We start from the raw sequence: 12,448 nt of genomic DNA, 5'->3' as shown, positions 1-12,448 counted from the left end.
CTCTGTTTGAATTCAGATAACAGTCACAGTTCTCCAATCATGCAGTATCAATTTCACAACATAAACAAACTCAGGAATAGTCAGGTGGGAAGCATTCCTTCTCAAAGGAACACAATGGGGAAACTGAGCCAGGAGGATCCCATCTTAGATTGAGGCTTATTGTCCTCACAGCTTTTCCCCAAATGAACCACATTCCCTCTGAGTAGACCTCCACCTGTTCTTGTGGCATTTCTTTCAGATACTGATTTAATGCAGACAGGTTTACCCAAATTCAAACTCAAAACAAAATTAGTTATAGTCCCAAGAGCCTTTTACCTCAAACAGCAAGTTTCACTAATCACAGCTTAAAGCCAGATACAGTTAGTTTTACTCTCATGGAGTTGCAATAAGCAATAAAGATAACCAGGACTTGCACACATAAGAGAATTCACTTAACACATTTTTTCCTCAAATTTAAACTTGTCCTGTGCAAAAGCCAGTCATTAGAAATCATTTCTATCTACTGTACATAGACTTGCAACTTCTCAGCAAGTCAAGTTCATTGTTTAGGAACTGTATAACCCAGACAAGTTCTTTTCTCAGGGCAGATGACCTTGCCCACACAGATGGTTTCCAGGGACCTTGGCAAATTTACAAAATAAGGGGAATTGACATATACCCCAGGGAGGAGCTCATCCTAGTGCCCCTGCCTGCTAACCCCCACATCCCAAGAAGGACTGTTTTGAATGGGTAGAACCAATCTGCATAGGGCTTTTACCCAATCCCCTCCTTTTCACACACAGTAATCAATGAACAATTCTAGGTTTTGACATTAAAACATAATTTCAAATAACTTAGTTAACAATCTTATAACTTTCATAAGTGGTCAAATTGTTTTAGCTATAAGCCCTTCTTTAAATTACAGGTAAAGGTGGAAATACCTAGTTTTCTAAATGGCAGTTATAAAACATTATAAGACAGGGTTAGCAGAGGTAACAAAGTAATATAACTGGTTTTACACAATTTTCCCACTGTCCTTTAGTTTCTTTCAGTTCACACTTTAATAACATCCAAATTATGGAAAACTGCTTGACATAACAATACAAAAGTTTACTAATTTGAAACAATACTAGATTTTAAAAATTTGAAACAAACACATTACCAATCAGGTGACTCCAATTCTGTTGAAGGCATTTCCAAATTTCCTTATATAGAAAATCAGGCACTGCTTCACCATTGACATTGTATCTGGTCACATCTAATAACTAACAATAACAAGTAGTTAACATTTATAGTGTCTGCCCTCTGCCAGGCATTGTGTTAGGCACCTTCCAATCATGTGAGATAAACTGAGGTAACTTGCTTAATGTCACCCAGTTAACAAATTTTAGATCCATACATTTTCCCAATTTACCTTAGTGCCAAACAGTATAATAAATTCTCACTTAAGAATGAAATTAAGAGCATTACATTCCATTTAAAATATTACCAGAATGAATTAAACTACCTTTTCGTTGTGTTCCAGTACACAAAACTTTTCTCTTTTATGTGAGGCAGAAAAGATTAAGTGCTACTCAGTCTGCCTTTCTTTGATCTGAGGGGAAACGTTTACCCTTCTTTCCTCCTTCTCCTTCTCACTTCCGCATTTAACAAGTTGACCAAAGTTGGATTGTAAAGAGAGAGAGGGAGAAAGATTTTTTTTCCTAACAATTCTCAAAAAGTTTCAAAACCTTTTACTCTCAAACCCTCTGTTAACACTGTTCATGCAAATACATTATGCTTTTCTTTTTCACCCATACTTCTTTCATTCCAACATGTTTTAACTTTCTGGCCTTCCCTTCTACCTACTTATCCCTCTGATGGACTTTGATTAAAGTCCCTTTAAAACTGCACATATGTTATTTCTTTCTAATTCTGACCTGACATTTTGAGGATCCTTTTTGACTTGCCTTTTACCAATCATACAACCTAAATAATAAAGTATTTTTCTCTCTCCCATCTACCCACTCCTCTGAAGCTGCTGTTATCAGGGAAAGGGGGAGAGAAAGAAGGTGGCATTCCAGAGTGCAGCTGCAGCCTTTGGAATGCTAGTCTTGCTACCTGGCTGCAAAGGGTATTAGATTACACATGGACACTCACTCATACCACATAGAAAAACACAGAACAGATAACATGATAATGACAGGGAGAATCCAAAAGTTCAGAGAGACTTGTCAGAAATCCCCTGCACAAATCAGATAATTTTTTCGTGCTTCTCTGGATCTTATGGAGACCAGGCAAAAATTTCCTTAAGGTCTTGGAGAATGAGCTTTCTCCAGTTCTGTAAAAGATAACCTAGGGGTGAATCTTGAGATGTAGAGAGAGACTGGCCCATCCTCTTTTCCTATAAGCCTAAAAAGAAATAAGGACTGGCTCCTGTAGTATACTCACCTCAACCAGCATCCTGGTGAGGGAGAAAAAAACCCACAGAAGTTCCCAACAAGGTGTATTAATATGATTTAGTGAGGTTCGGATTCGCTCCTATAAATGACACTCTCCAATGCACCATAAAATAATAAGAAATAGATAATTTATTTAGAAGAAGCAAAGCACAGATAGTTTGAATTTGCATAGAAAGCATAAATAATAAGAACAATCAATAATATAGCACCGATCAAGAGAGTCGGTAATGGAAGAGAATACATCACCAATTCAAGGGAACCTCCAAAATCAATCAACGGCTGGGAGCCCCGTTGCAGCCCGTACAAACTTGAATTGTGTAAAGATTTTCCCGGGCGAAGCGTCCTTCCCGCGGGTGAGGCTCAGCGGGCTTACAGGACGCAGTGTTTTTATATTGTTCTAAACAAAGAAGGCTTGGGGCCAAGAAGCCCTTTTTGATGCATGCACTATTCATGGTTTGTTCAATACACATCTGACCTTAGCCACGCTCCCATCCGCCTGAGGCTTGGTATTTTGTTTTTTAATAACATCACGTCTCACAAGGAGAGGAGCCAACCCTCCATGTCAACGTGACCTAGGAATGGCTAGTTACTGGAATGCTAGGCCAAGAACACTCAGGAGTTATGGAACGATCATGACCGAGATTTGAACTGAACCTATTTATTTGAGTGATCTTATTAATTTAAAGGGGAATTTCCAATTTCCATTTCACAAGGCATCCCTTGTCAAGAGGGAAATCTGCTAGTGCCTGTTACAGGCTCGATCTAGCCCCAGCAAGCTTTCCTAGGTACTTGAGGAGTGACCCAATTACAGGGTGAGAGGAAGGGGAGGCTTACCTTGACTTGGAGAAGGCCTGAGACTTCAGAAAAGCCCCAGTTTGCACGCCATAAATGTTGTAGTTTGAGAGGCTGTGACCCCTCAAAGACTAAAGTGCATGATGGGGTCATCTGGAATGAATTCACAGACTCAAACATTCTTTAAGTCAGGTTGCCAAAAAGTTTATCATTATGCTTTTTAACAGGCAAGGATTCTTAAGGAACCTGCAATTTTAGAGTGGTACAGTTAAAGTTTATATAGGATAAAATACAATAAAACATGTGCCAAATATGCTAACTAAGTGATTCAGGGTGGGATTAGGGAGTGGTTAAGGAGTGGTCAATTCATAAAAGAACATGCACTTCTTGTACCTACTGCACAGGCGTTTTACCCAGAGTTCACTAGGAAAAGCCCACATGGGGAGCACATGGAGGTGTGGTTTTAGGCCTGCTAAGTCACTAAGTTAACTAGAGTTCAGAGATAACTGAGAGTTGTCTAGTCTTCCACCAATCAATGTCTTGTTTGACAAGATAGATGTAGGGAGTATACATATGTCTTAAGTTTAGAATACAGTTAATGAGGAGCCCAGGATGTAGATAATGAGGTGGGAAAGTAGTATAGATAGCCCAGTGGGTAAGAACGTCTTTATGACCCAGTGCAAAGCCAGTTCAAACTAATAATTCCTTCAGGTGATGTTTGTAACTACACCAAGGAAAGAGATAAAGGTCTTGCTGGGGCCCACTCATTAGTAATTGCTAGGCACAGTGTCCTTGGGCTGGGGAGAAACTGTCAGGGATAGTGTTTCTGAGGCTAGGGAGAAATTGGGGTCCAAGCATAGGCACCCAAACACAAGCACCCAAGCACCCCATCAGTGGCAAAGAATTGGAAATTGACAGGATGACCATCAATTGGGAATGGCTGAGCAAGTTGTGGTATATGAATGTAATGGAATACTATTGTGCTATAAGAAATGATGAACAGGCTGATTTCACAAAAACTTGGAAAGACTTGTATGGTCTGATGCTGAGTGAAGTGAGCAGAGCCAAGAGAACATTGTACATGATAATAGCCACGTTGTGTGATGACTAATATTGATAAACTTAACCCTTCCCAGCAATACAAGGATGTAAGACATCTCCAGAGGCCTTGTGATGGAAAACGCTATACACATCCAAAGAAAGAACTATGGAAGTTGAATTGCTATTTTTTTCTCTTCTGTTGAGTTTTCTTTCCTCTTTCTGATGGTTCCCCCTATTGGTTTTAATTTTTACTTACAACATCACTAATGTGAAAATATGTTTAATAGGAATGTAAATGTGTAGCCTACATCAGATCGTGTGCCATTTTGGGGAGGGTGGTGGGGAGGAAGGGGGAGAAAAATTTTAAACACAGAAGTATATGGGAGTGATATTTGATAAATCAAAATAAATTAATAAAATAAATTTTAAAAAAGAAAAAAATACCCTGAAAAATTGTCCATGATACATTAAAAAAAAGTTTAAGAACACCTGTTTGAAATAAATGTGGGAGGTTGACAGAATATGGTATCTTATTTAAGTCAAATGAAGCCAGGATATGTCTCAGGAATGTGAATTCCTAAATAAATCCTATAACTGGATAGAGGAGGCAGCTTTCTGTTTCTTAATACAGCAGGACCATCTAGACAAAAACAAAAAACAAAACAAAACAAAACAAAACAACTGACTTGAAATATATTCGTTGACCTTCATTCAGGCCTAGCCCTTAAATCTCGTAATAGAGAAGTCTGGACATTTGTGTCAATATTCTTAATTCCTAACAAAAAGAAAATGAGACTTGATTAGAATGGAACCATTAAGATCAAAGGAAAATAGATTTTAAATTGTAAAGGACCCTAGAGGCCATTTAATTTAATGCCCTCATTTTGCATATGAAGAAATTGAGACTGAGAGAAATTAAATGACTTGTCCAAGGTAATAAAAATAATACTAAATAGCAGAGCTGGGATTTGAATCTAAATCCCTTAATTCCAAATCCAGTGTTGATTTCCACTGTATATCACTGTCTCCCTGAAGCTCAATGACACAGTTTGTCAGCTACCCTCTTTCTTCTTAAATTTTCTTCTCTACCTAATGGACAAGAGAGCAGGGGCTTTGGAGATTTGTCTTCTCTCCCTTGCCTTTCTTCTTTTCTGAAGAGAAAGAAGACAGCATTGTGTCTTCACTTCTGTGACCAGTGGCACATGAAACATCATCTTCTACAAGGCAGTGGAGCAACAAAAAGGTTTTCTGTCTCTGTCTCTGTCTCTTTCTCTCTTTGTCAGAGGCTCTGTCTCTCATTTTCTATCTTTCAGTCCCATTGTCTCTCTTTCCTTATCTCTGTCTTCATCTTTCTCTTTCTCTCTGCCTCTGTCCCTCTCTCTTTTTCTCTCTCTTCCCTGTCTTCTCCCATATGCTTATCTCTCCTCCCTCTTTTTCTAAACTGTGTTTAAGAGTTTCTTCCTTCCACCAGATTATTCTCTTTTTCACTGCTTTTGAAAATTCTATAAGTACTGTCCCTTAACAGATTTAAAGTTTAGCACAGTAATGGTATCAATTAGGAAATTTATTAATTGATATTTTATACATATGAAAATTCTATTTTAATCCAAGGCAAACCATTCAACATCATAGTACTACAAGTCTATATACTTCAAACCACTGATGCCAAAGAGGCCAAAGTTGATCAGTTCAATGAAGATCTACAACCTCTTCTAGAAATGACACCCAAAAAATGACATATTCATCATAAGGGATTGGAATGTTAAAGTAGGAAATCAAAAGATAATTGGCATAACAGGTAAGTTTAGCCTTGGCTTATGAAATGAAACAGGGCAGAAACTAATAGAGTTTTGTGAAGATAACTCACTAGTCATAACAAAAACTCTTTTCAATTTTTTTTTTATTTTTTAGGCAATTGAGATTAAGTGACTTGCCCAGCGTCACACAGCTAGCAAGTGTCAAGTGTTTGGTCTAAGGCCAGATTTGAATTCAGGTCCTCCTGACTTCAGGGCTGGTGTTCTAACCACTGCACCACCTAGCTGCCCCCCAAAAACTCTTTTTCAACAACCCAACTATGTATGGACACCACCAGGTGGTCAATATCAAAATCAGATTGATCATATACTTTGTAGCTAAATATGGTAAAGCTCTACAGAGTAAGTTAAAACAACACCTAGAGCTGACTATGGCTCTGATCATGAGTTTCTCATTGCAAAATCACACAAAAATTGAGGTGGGAAAAGCCATTAGACCATATAGGTATTATCTAAATAACATCTCTTATGAATATGAAGTGGAAGTGAAGAATAGATTTAAGGGATTAGATCTGGTAGATAGAGTACCTGAACAATGCTAGAAAGATGTTCACAACATTTTATAAGAGGAAGCCACAAATATCTGTATTTATGTCTATATCTATATCTATCTATCTATAGTCAAAACAAAAATAAGATCAAGAAAGCAAAACAGTTGTCTTATGAGGCTTTACAAATAAATAGCTGAGGGGAAAAAAGGGAAGCAAAAGGGAAAGGAGAAAGGGAAAAGATATACCTAACTGAATGAAGAATTCCAGAAAACAGAGAGATAAGAAAATTTTCGTAAATGAGCAATGCAAAGAAATAGAAGAAAACAAAAGAATAGGAAAGACAAGAGATCTCTTCAAGAAAATTAGCAATATCAAGGGAATATTTCATGCAAAAATGTACATTATCAAAGACAAAAATCATAGAAACTAAACAGAAGTAGAAGAGATTAAGAAGAGGTGGCAAGAATATACAGAAAAACTATGCTAGAAAGAACTTTATATCACCAATAATCGTGGTGATGTGGTTACTGATCTAGAGCCAGACAACCTGGAGAATGAAGTCAAGTGGGTTTTATGAAGCATTGCTAACAATAAGGCTAATGGAGGTGATGGAATTCCAGGTGAGCTTTTTAAACTTCTAAAAGATGATGCTATTAAAGTGTCGTGCTCAATATGCCAGCAAATTTGGAATACTCACTAATGGCCACTGGATTGGAAAAAGATCAGTTAATTTCCCAATCCTAAAAAAATGTCAATGCCAAAAAATGCTCAAATTATTAAACAATTGTTTTCATTACGCATACCATCAAGGTCATGCTTAGGATTCTCCAGACTAGGCTTCAGCAATATGTGAACTGAAGAGCAGGCCAGTTTTAAAAGAGGCAGAGAGAGGACTTCTGTTTCTGGGAGACAAGACAGCATAGTAAAATGCAAGTCACTCTCACCCTCTTGTATCAACCTCTGAAAGCCCAGAAAATATTGCCCCAGGAAAAACCCTGGAACAGCTGTACCAGAAGAAAGAGAGGGAGCAGCAGTCCATTGGCCCAGGTAACTTGAGGGATTAATGGTAATTAATGGTAAAGACCCCTCTTGCACTGGGGGGGAATGGAAGCAGTACAGAATGGGAGGCAACCTTGCAAGCTAGTAGAAAGCCCCACTTTAGCACACCAAGAGGAGATCCTGAAACTCAGGTGGTGGAGCAGGCAAACACCAACACCTGGACCCCTAAGTGTCTCAGTGAGGGCAGGGGAAGCTGTGGAAATCAGCTTAGAAAGCCACCATATGCCTGGGCATTCTACAACAACCAGGTGTCCCAGTGCCTCAGCAAAAATAAGGGAAGCAGACTACAAAGTTCCCCAGGCAGAAAAACACCCTGCAACATCCATTTGAAAGGAGCTGAAGGAGGTGAAATGAAAGGAAGAGCAGGCAACCTAGAGTTGCCCTAGAGTTCCAGCCTTGTTGATTCCAGCCTAACAACAGGTAAGCTGCCAGAACCCTACAGCCTCTGATTGCCAACATAAGAGGCCCCAGCACACAAAGACAGTGACTAAGACCTAGGCTCCCATCACAAGAAGCTTGGGTCAGTACCCTCTGCTCCCCAGCAGGATAGTACAATCTCTTTAAAGGACAGGGAATAATCAAAATAATCAAAATAATCATGAGAAAAAAAGAAGCATACCATAGATTCATATTACGAGAACACTGAAGATCAAAGCAGAAATTCAGAAGAGGACAACAAACCCACATCTGGAACCTCAAAAGGGAACATGAACTGGTCTGAAGCCCAAAAAGCCTTCTTAGAAGAGGTCAAGAAGGATTTTAAAAGTCAAATGAGAGAGGTAGAAGAGTCCTTAAAAAGTACAATTGACCAACTGGAAAAAAAGTGCACTGAAGAAAACAAGCCCCTACAAAATACAATTGGCCAACTGGGAAAAAAGTACACTGAAGAAAACAAGTCCCTAAAAACTATAATTGCCCAATTGAAAAAAAAAAAAAGCACACTGAAGAAAACAAATCCCTAAAAAGCACAATTGGCCAAATGGAAAAATGTACACTGAAGAAAACAAATCTATAAAAAATATAATTGGCCAAATGTGGAAGGAGGAACAAAATATAATAGAAGAAAACAATTTGTTAAAAATTAGAATTGGACAAATGGAAACTAATGACTCTATGAGAGAGCAAGAATCAGTCAAACAGAAACAAAAAAATCAAAAAATACATGAAAACATAAAATACCTGATTGGTAAAACCTGAGCTGGAAAATCGATCCAGGAGAGACAATTTAAAAATTATTGGACTACCTGAAAATCATGATAAAAAAAAGAGCCTGGACAGTATCTTTCAGGAAATCATAAAGTAAAACTGTCCTGATGTCCTAGAACCAGAGAGTAAAATAGCCATAGAAAGAATTCACTGATCACCCTGAAAGAGATCCCAAATTGAAACCAAGAAATATAATAGCAAAATTCCAAAATTACCAGATGAAAGAGAAGGTGCTGCAAGCAGCCAGAAAGAAACAATTTAAATATCATGGAACCACAGTCAGGATTACACAGGACCTTGCAGCTTCTACATTAAAAGACCAAGGGCATGGAACATGATATTCATAAGGCAAAGGAGCTTGGATGCAGCCAAGGATCAAACCCAGAAAATGAGCATCATTTTCAAGGGAGGAGATGGATATTCAAGAAATAGGGACTTCCAAACTTCCTGATAAAAAGACCAGAGCTCAACAAAATTTGATCTTCAAGTACAGACTCAAGAAGACATAAAAAGGTAAATGGGACAGAAAGATACAATATGTTGTTAAAGGGCACTTACCCCTACAAGGGAATATGACACTTGCAACCTTGAGAACTGTATTGTTATTACACCAGTTAAAGGAGTATACATAAAGGGGTGGATATTAGTTGACTTTGATGTAATGATAAAAAAAAATCTAATCAAGTGGGTTAAATGGATCCAAATAAGTGGATTAATGATCTTAGAAAATGTACTGAGAGAAAGGAGGAGGCAGACAAGGGTAAATTACATTACAGGAAAAGACAAAAATCCTATTACAGCAGAGGGAAAGAAGGGAGGGGGAGCATTGTTTGAACCTTACTCTCATCAGATTTGGCTCAAGAAGGGCATAACATAATCAGTTAGGTATAGAAATCTAACTTGCCCTATAGGCAGTAGGAGGGAAAAGGGGAAAGAAAAGGGGAGGAGAGAAGGGAGGGAAGAAGCAGTAAGGTAAAGGGAAGAAAAGGAAAGGGATAATAAAAGGGAGGAGGACTGAAGGAGGCAGTGGTCAAAAGCAAAACACTAGTGAAGGGGAAAGGAAAAAGGAGAAAGAAAAGCATAAATGGGGGGAAAGGATGGAGAAAAGACACAGATAGTAATCATAACTGTGAATGTGAATGGGATGAACTCTCCCATAAAACAGAAATGAGCAGAATGGATTAAAAACCATAATCCTACAATATGTTGTTTACAGGAAACACATTTGAAAAAGAGTGACACATACAGGGTAAAGGTAAAAGGCTGGAGCAGAATATATTATGCTTCAGCTGAAGTAAAAAAAGCAGGGGTAGCAATCCTGATCTCAGACAAAGCAAAAGCAAAAATAGATCTAATCAAAAGAGATAAGGAAGGAAACTACATCCTGCTAAAAGGCACCATAGACAATGAAGTAATATCATTACTAAACATATATGCACCAAATGGTATAGCATCCAAATTCTTAGAGGAGAAGTTCAGGGAGTTACAGGAAGAAATAGACAGCAAAACTATACTAGTGGGGGACCTGAACCTCCCTCTCTCTGTACTAGATCTAACCATAAAATAAACAAGAAAGAAGTTAAAGAGGTGAATAGAACATTAGAAAAGTTAGGTGTGATAGACCTCTGGAGAAAACTGAATGGGGATAGAAAGGAATATACTTTTTTCTAGCAGTACATGGCACATACACAAAAATTGACCATGTACTAGGGCAAAAACCTCACAATCCAATGCAGAAAGGCAGAAATATTAAATGCATCCTTTTCAGATCATGACAATAAAAATTATATGTAATAAAGGGCCATGGAAAGATAGACTAAAAAATAATTGGAAACAAAATAATCTAATCCTAAAAAAATGATTAGGTCAAACAACAAATCATAGAAACAATCAATAATTTCATTCAAGAGAATGACAATAATGAGACAACATACCAAAACTTATGGGATGCAGAAAGCAGTTCTTAGGGGAAGTTTTATATCTCTAAATGCTTACATAAATAAAATAGAAAAAGAGAGATTTAATTGGGCATACAACTAAAAAAAACTAGAAAAAGAACAAATTAAAAATCCTCAATTAAATACCAAATTAGAAATATTGAAAACCAAAGGAAAAATTAATAAAAGTGAAATTAAGAAAACTATTGAACTAATAAAACTTAAGAGCTGGTTTTATGAAAAAACAATAAAATAGATAAACCTTTGGTTAATTTAATTAAAAAAGAAAGAAGAAAACCAAATTACTAGTATCAAGAATGAAAAGGGTGAAGCACCACCAAGGAAAGGAAATTAAAACAATAATTAGGAATTATTTTGCCCAACTATTAACAAATTTGACAATCTTAGTGAAATGGATACATATTTACAAAAATATAAATTGCCCAGATTAACAGAAGAGAAGTAAAATACTTAAATAACCACCATCTCAAAAAGAAATTGAACAAGCCATTGATGAACTCCCTAGGAAAAAATCTCCAGGGCCAGATGGATTTACATGGAATTCTATCAAACATTTAAAGAACAATTAATTCCAATACTATAGACTATTTGGGAAAATAGGTGAAGAAGGAGTCTTACCAAATTCTTTTTATGATACAAATATGGTGTTGATACCTAAACCAGGAAGAGTAAAAGAGAAAGAAAATTATAGACCAATTTCTCTAATGAATATAGATGCAAAAATTTTAAACAAAATTTAGCAAAGTAGATTACAGCAACTTATCACAAGAATAATACACTATGACCAGGTTTTATACCAGGAATGCAGGGTTGGTTCAATATTAGGAAAACTATCAGCATCATTGAGCATATCAACACCAAAACCAACAGAAACCACATGATCATCTCAATAGATGCAGAAAAAGCTTTTGATAAAATACAACACCCATTCCTATTAAAAACACTAGAAAGCATAGGTATAAATGGAGTCTTCCTTAAAATAATAAATAGCATCTATCTAAAACCTTCAGCAAGCATTATATGTAATGGGGACAGCTAGAAGCATTTCCAATAAGATCAGGGGTGAAACAAGGATGTCCATTATCACCACTGTTATTCAATATTGTACTGGAAATTAGCTTTAGCAATAAGAGAAGAAAAAGAAATTGAAGGCATTAGAATAGGCAAAGAAGAAACAAAACTACCACTCTTTGCAGATGACATGATGATATACTTATAGAATCTTAAAGAATCAATTAAAAAACTACTTTGATGTAATAAACAACTTTAGCAAATTTGAAGGCTATAAAATAAACCCACATAAATCATCAGCATTTCTATATATTACCAACAAAGCCCAACAGGAAGAGATAGAAAGGGAAATTCCATTCAAACTTACCACAGACATTAAAATATATTTAGGAGTCTACCTCCTGAAACAAACTCAGGGATTCTATGAACACAATTACAAAACACTTTTCACACAAATAAAGTCAGATCTAAATAATTGGAAAAACATCAGTTGCTCATGGGTAGGCTGAGCTAATATAATAAAAATGACAATTCTACCTGAGCTAATTTACTTATTCAGTGCCATACCAATCAAACTAACAAAATTATTTTATAGAATTTGAATAAATAATAACAAGATTCATTTGGAAGAACAAAAGTTTCAGAATATCAAGGGA

Source organism: Phascolarctos cinereus, unplaced genomic scaffold (genome assembly GCF_003287225.1).
Source record: "Phascolarctos cinereus isolate Bilbo 61053 unplaced genomic scaffold, phaCin_HiC Scaffold_9;HRSCAF=440, whole genome shotgun sequence".
NCBI classification, from domain to species: domain Eukaryota; kingdom Metazoa; phylum Chordata; class Mammalia; order Diprotodontia; family Phascolarctidae; genus Phascolarctos; species Phascolarctos cinereus.
The sequence above is the reverse complement of the archived record's forward strand: the minus strand, read 5'-3'. Positions refer to the sequence as shown.